This window comes from Etheostoma cragini, chromosome 20 (genome assembly GCF_013103735.1).
Source record: "Etheostoma cragini isolate CJK2018 chromosome 20, CSU_Ecrag_1.0, whole genome shotgun sequence".
In the NCBI taxonomy this organism is placed as follows: domain Eukaryota; kingdom Metazoa; phylum Chordata; class Actinopteri; order Perciformes; family Percidae; genus Etheostoma; species Etheostoma cragini.
Window position 1 is genome coordinate 21035328 of NC_048426.1, and position 6802 is coordinate 21042129.

Below are 6802 nucleotides of genomic sequence, written 5' to 3' on the forward strand. Positions count from 1 at the left end.
CTGCAGCTTGGAGACCTCCCACCTCATGCCTCCCATCCATAGAATGTATGCTATATTAATATATGTAATATACATACATACATAGGGTTTGCAGCGCTATTAAAAAAGCAAAGAGTGGCTACTTTGAAGAAACTACAATATAAGACACATTTTCAGTTATTTCACACTTTTTTGTCGAGTACATAATTCAATGTGTGTTCATTCAAAGTTTTGATGTCTTCAGTGATAATCTACAATGTAAATAGTCATGAAAATGAAGAAAATGCATTGACTGAGAAGGTGGTTCCAAACTTTTGGCCTGTATATAGACAATCCATGCTCCTGTCTTTGTGCCGTCCCCAACTTTCCAAAATAAAAGCTTGCTTCTGGTCCGATATGTGCTTTGGTGTTTTGGATGTTTTTTAACTAAACAGTACAGTTAATCATGCAAATGAGTATAATAACTTTTTCTGCAGATGTCTTAATACAACACGATGGAGTTAGCAGTTTTGTGTTTATATGTGTGGGAGGGATTTATTCAGTTTGATAAATCCCACGGTCTCTAGAGCTATAGCTCAAATTGGCTGGCTTACAGGGAGGGAGTTGTTTGTTTTTTGTATTTCAAGAGTGAATTGCTTCACAGTATGACTACAGATTGATCACTTATTTTGTTGGTAACCGTTGTTGTATAATCACAATATTACACTTGAGGAAGCCTACACTGGATGTGCCTTTTGGACCTTGAAATTAAACCCTCTCATGTAATATGGCTTAAACAAACGTCAACGCTTATGCAGTTTGAAATGTTTTATTACCATGAGTTTACAGACTCGTCTCTGCTGATTAATTATCACCTGTGACCTGACATCTCGGACATAGACTTTAATATTTACAGTCTATGACGTCAAAGCAGTTGCACACCGTTTCACACCATTCTGAGATTAAACGTGTCCTGGCCCATTGTTGCTGCCTTCTCTCTCTCTCTCTCTCTCTCTCTCTCTCTCTCTCTCTCTCTCTCTCTCTCTCTCTCTCTCTCTCTCTCCGTAGGATAAAAAAATCCAACTGATCCCCTTAGCGCTCCCCCTAGAGGCCTAGAGAACGTCTGTTGTGAACTCTGGATGCAGCGTTATTTTGTTGCATTGGTTTTTGGGGTTTGTGTGGTTTTGTTTTTGCATAATTTCTGTATTTGCAGCGTTTTTATGTAGTTGGTTTGGTTTCGTCCTGGCGGGTCCTGACGAGGAGGCGCAAATATGATCATATCACCTCGGTCCTGGAATCCCTCCACTGGCTGCCCATTAAACAAAGAATTCAATACAAAATCTGTCTACTTACCCACCAGTGCATTCATGGAACTGCCCCTACCTACCTCAGTGTACTCCTCACCCCACATACCACCTCACGAAACTTCCGCTCCTCCATCTCCACCTATCGCCTGCTCCAACCAAGGGACCAAACTATCTACGATGGGAGACAGGGCTTTCCAGGCAGTCGCCCAGTTAGCCCCTGTCGGCTACCTCAATAGCACAAACAAGATGTAGCTAACTAGGCACTGGTGAAAGTATTTTGTTTTTTTTGGACAACGCAGGCCAGCTATCATTCACTGTTTCCAGTCATTGTTATAAGCTTAATGATTGGAAAGGTTAGGTAATTAGCTAAAAAGCATTGCCTGCCAAGGAATAAAGGAACAACTTACAGATGCTGCTGACAGGTACTTACTTAAAGTATCATTCATCTGTTCTTTTCAGATGCTCAAATTCCTTTTTTAGTGTTGTAAATAGGTATTCTAGGAGTTTCAAACTGTTTGACTGGGCCGGTTCTATTTCAGGAGCATCAAAACAAACCAGCATGGCTGTTGTCGGTGTGACATTTCAAAAGCCAAATAAAATGGAATATGTATTGTAAGAATAGAGAAACCCAGTGTGCTGTGAGCCACTTGCCACAGTCATCCACTAATACAGCAGGTGTTCACACCAAACCATTTGTTCCATTAGCTGAACATATGGGTTGCGATGAATCCATGTAAGCGCTAAGCCTAGTTTAGTCCCCTTACAAGGATCTTTGTTTCTGGTCTTTTTCTGTCAATTTTCCATAAAGTGAATAATAAATAGTTAGTATGTTTTATTGAAATAGCTTGTGAATTGCCTTTAAATGAATACAGGCCCAAATGGAAAAGTTCCCTTTACTCACCAAGCTGATGAACTTAAAAATGAAAATGCAGAACTGACAAACTGGCCAAGACTTTATGAAGGATTACATTAATGTAAATTGGGTTGTTTGTAGGCTAGAGTTGATGGGAAGACACGGAGGCAGCCACCAGGTATGTGGTGCCATCAGTGCAACACAAGTCCTAAACTACTGTAACTGTGCTGAAACCATGAAGGAGAAACGCTGTGGCCAAGCGTCTCTGGGTTGATCATTTTGGGTTTATGAGTTCACTTTCAATCTGCATGTCTGCAAAATGGAGCTCATTAATATAAGAAATAACAAACCAAGCAAGTCCACAGGGCTTTTTTCTTCATTAACACATAATGGCAATAAATGTCACGTGGAACAAATCGATTGAAGCATTTCAGCCACAAACCCCAAGCCGTTAACACGTACATTAGATACTCCTCCCGGGGCATTCAGGGAGCTCCTAAAATATGGTTTCACATTATGTAATTTCAGATTCACTTATTTGCATCCCATGGAGTAATTAAAGACTATATGTGGGTGTACATATGTAATTACTTACACTGCAATATTAACTCCCCTTAATTTCTGCAGGAGCTGTTCAAGACAGGTGATGTAAAGCCCCAAGACAGTTATAATGGCAGACTAGACGGCTGATGTTTATTAAGAAGGGCATGACAGTATGCTGTCAAAACTTCTGTCAGTTACTGTCATTGGTAACTCAATAAATGCTAATGATGTACATGAGAGAATATTCTTGACAGAATGGACGTCCCCCTTTGCTGGAATGAAAATGGTCATTTATTATACTTACTATTCAAAATTGTCCCACTTCTCAAAACATATGTAATATCAACATAATAATCTTAACCCTGAACACCCCACTGTGCTGCATAGAACATTTTGTGTTGTAAGGAATTAATTGACGGATATTAACTTATGATAAGTGCTGTGGGTAGATGTAGCAAGTAGTCGTGAGCAGGTGAAAACACACAAGGTGAGTTGGAGATGATGTTGAAAAGATGGGGTATTTATAGTTCACCCTAAGTAAGGCCAATCCGGTAAAATAGTGTTACAAAATTAAACTAAATTACGGATAGCAAAAACAAAATACTTTCACAAAATAAAAGTAAACTGACAGGAGAGTTAAGACGATCACATAAAACAAAACCACTGTGTCCTGTTGACCTTAAAGCAAGTCATCACTGAGGGCATCCGCCGAACTTATGCCGTCCTCCACCCCCCCACGGTGTTCCGCATGCTCTCTCCGTCTCGAGCAAATGCCACTGCCTGTCTATAAAGGCATGAAGATTCATCAATGTTCCAATGCTACAAGGCAGGGGTGGCTCAGGAAAGGTTCAGAGGTCACCACAGACATGAAATGTCATTTAATGGGCATCATACATTTCTACTGTCAATTTCGTGGAATGTTGGCAAGGTTACTTAATTTGTTTTTGAGATACATGGTCCTGGAGTGTTGACTGGTGGTGAAGATATATCTCCTGACCAAGGAGTAGGATCATCATCCTTGGGCTCTAACAATAGCTGGACAAAATCAATTATACAGGGTTATATGAATTTCTAAACCAGTAGTGATTGATTTCTTTGGGTACCTGGGGACTGCAGAACTGTAAACACAATATCGACATATTATCAAAGAAATATCAACTTCATCTGGTGATTATGTGAAATCAACTTTAACGGTTTTCTTTTACACATTCAGCTGACACAGAGCAACATTGGTGTCATCCGATGCAATTTAAGTCAAATGTTTACTCGCCCAGTGGCTCTTTTTAAGTCTCTGCCAATCACTGAGAGAAATATCTGGCTCTTTGGCTGCTAAATGCTAGAAATTAGTTGCGTGTCTGTCTGCAGGGCTGGGTAGATGGCCTGTATTGGATTTATAAGATTGCTTCGGGGGGGGGGGTCGGATTATATTGTTATCAAAACCACATTTAATATTTCAATGATATAATTTAAAAATATACCAATACCATATTTTGAACACATTCTGTTACGGGAGGTTGGTGAATGGTAGACCCAAAATGCAGAGGCAGGAACCAAAGAAAGTTTAGATGATTTAGTAAACCCAGAAATGCACAAAAACAAAAGTCATGGAGTCCTGGAAACAAGCAGGAAAAAACGGGAACCAAAAAAAAAGTTCAAGTAAAAAGCAGGAACACTAACATGAACCAGCTGTCCACACAGGAGAAAAACACACACAGTAACACTACAATGATCTGACAACGGACAAGGGGAACACCAAGAAGAAATACCATTGTGTCGTCATTTTACATTTTTCTCCCTTTTTCAGACTTTTTTTTTGTTTTCACTAACACCCCCTTATAACCACTGGTTTTACAGTCCATTTTGAAATGCACGGTCAATAACCCTCATTTACATAGGATAATACCTAATATTTGAGTTGAAAAATTAGAGTTTATAAATTATTTTGACTAATAGTTAAGATCAGAGAAACGTACAGATGAGTTAAGTCGGGAATTAAAGTAAAAATTGTATTTGCAAAGAGCGTTGTATGGAATCCAATCCATTTTTTGTGGTAATTTGGTGAAAAAGAAACCCATATTTCAGATATGGAAATTTGTAAAAGGGGTTGAATTTGACCCAAGGACAACAGGAGGGATGCAGAGGGTAACGAGGTAACAAGAGGCAGGTGAAGCAAGGGCTGGGAAACAGGGGAAAGACATCAGACAATCACAAAAGCGGGAAAAATAAGCCAGGAAGTAAAAAAGACGGCAGAGAAAACAAGACTTTCACAATAAAACAGGAAACAGAACATGTACAAGACACTCAAGAGACCACAAGACAGAAACTACAACAAGAGAGCGACCAAGGACTGAGACATTAAACACAACATGAACAGGATAAAACAGAACATTTAGAAAACAAGACCAAAAATAACACAATCCCAAGACAAGACCGATAACTTGGCTAAGAAATTAAGACAGGAAAACAGACTACCACAATAAGACAAGAAAAAACAACCAAACCCTAACACATACATTGTTTTCACTTCAGCGTTGATTGCTTTAACAAGCCTGTGTTTCTAAAAAGCTGCTGTGATAATGCCTCTATTATATCTCACCCTGCCTGCTATGAAAATATGTAAACATAAACACAGACACATATTCTCTGGAATAATTCAAAACACATTTCCACTCATGTACTAGTCTGTGTAAATGAAAGCATCTAACCTAGTCATCCAAACGTTGCAGGCCACAATAAACAATGTCGTTCCTGCTTTCTTGGGCTTTGAAAGTAAAGTACTAACCTCAATTTAAAGCTTTCTTTCTGTCACAGCAGGATTGCTTTGTGCAACTCAGATAAACCTGAAAATCTACTAAAGTACGTTTTTTTCCTTGGATCCTTATGTCGACCAAATAATAAAAACAACAGAGTGAGTATCCCTTTCAGAGCAGGCACACACAAACATACTTGCTCACACCAAACATCCAATCATGTTGGCTTGAAAAAAAAAAGCATATCCCAAACTGTAAAAGTTCAAACAATTTAACTCCTTAAATGTGATAATGTAGAGGTCTTTTTGAGGTGACAAATCTTGAAGGTGATAATTGGTTTTCATCTTTTTATATGTCAAAGAGCTCCTCATTAAATCTCGTCCTCCTCCTTTCTCACGGGATTGCGTTCTGTCACGGCTAGAGAGCCACAGTCGGTTGACAGGACCTTTGATGTTCCTGAAGTTGACAGGCTAGTCCCAGGGCATTGTCACTTCTCTCACAGTGTTATCTCTGAGCAGATAACAGCAGCATCTGTTAGCAGGTGCCATTCAAAGGTGTGTGGAAAGCACCTGCACTGGGATGGCAACTACAGACGACACTTGAGCTAAAAGGTGATCCATGAATTGAATTGGGACAGTATGTGATTCTACTTAGCCTTTAAAACGATCTGTACTCAGTTTCACATATTTGACATCTAAAAGATGAGGCTGTTATTCTATAATTTTCCTATTTTCACCAAACCCCAGGAAAGGACTAAAACCAATGATGCGTTAATCTGTCTCAATACTCACAGGCATACCCAGCCCCAGATCTATTCAATCCCTGAAGGTGTTAATCTTTAAAGGCCATGAAAACCTTCTTACTATGAGTGATGGGATGCTACACTGACTTAAAGGTCTCGTGGCCTGAAAATTTAAAAAGATGAGTTTTTTTAAATTAATATGAGTTCCCCCAGCCTGCCTACGGTTCCCCAGTAGCTAGAAATGGTGATAACGATAAATAATGGTGTAAACCTAATCCTGAGTATCCTCCTCTGCCTTTGAGAAAATGAAAGCTCAGATGCACCGTCTTTGATCCCCTTGTGAGGTCATAAGGGGCAAGTTTACCTTCCCTTTCTCTGCTTTGCCCGCCCGGAGAATTTGGCCCACCCATGAGAAAGAGTTAGACATCAAGGCTTTCAAACGAGCAAAGTGGCAGTTGGTCAAGGCTACACCCCCACTCTCCACCTTGCCCCCCGCCACTTTTCCTCAATAGCTACAGACTAAGAAATGGCACGTCCTAATGTAAATTCTTTGTGGGACTCTGCACCAAGGTTGAATTTTGGAAAGAGACTTCAGATGTGGTAGTAGGGGACCACCAAGGCTTAAATAAAAGCATCCAAAGAGCACCAT

The 6802-nt window shown here is 39.8% G+C and overlaps 1 long non-coding RNA gene across 1 annotated transcript; it reads left to right on the top strand.

Annotated features, from left to right (window-relative positions):
• Window positions 1-457: 457 nt before the first annotated feature.
• LOC117935348 lies at window positions 458-5950 on the top strand. The gene is made up of 3 exons (XR_004654740.1): window positions 458-581; window positions 2567-2568; window positions 5940-5950. It is a non-coding gene; the product is annotated as an uncharacterized LOC117935348 (long non-coding RNA).
• Window positions 5951-6802: the final 852 nt, after the last annotated feature.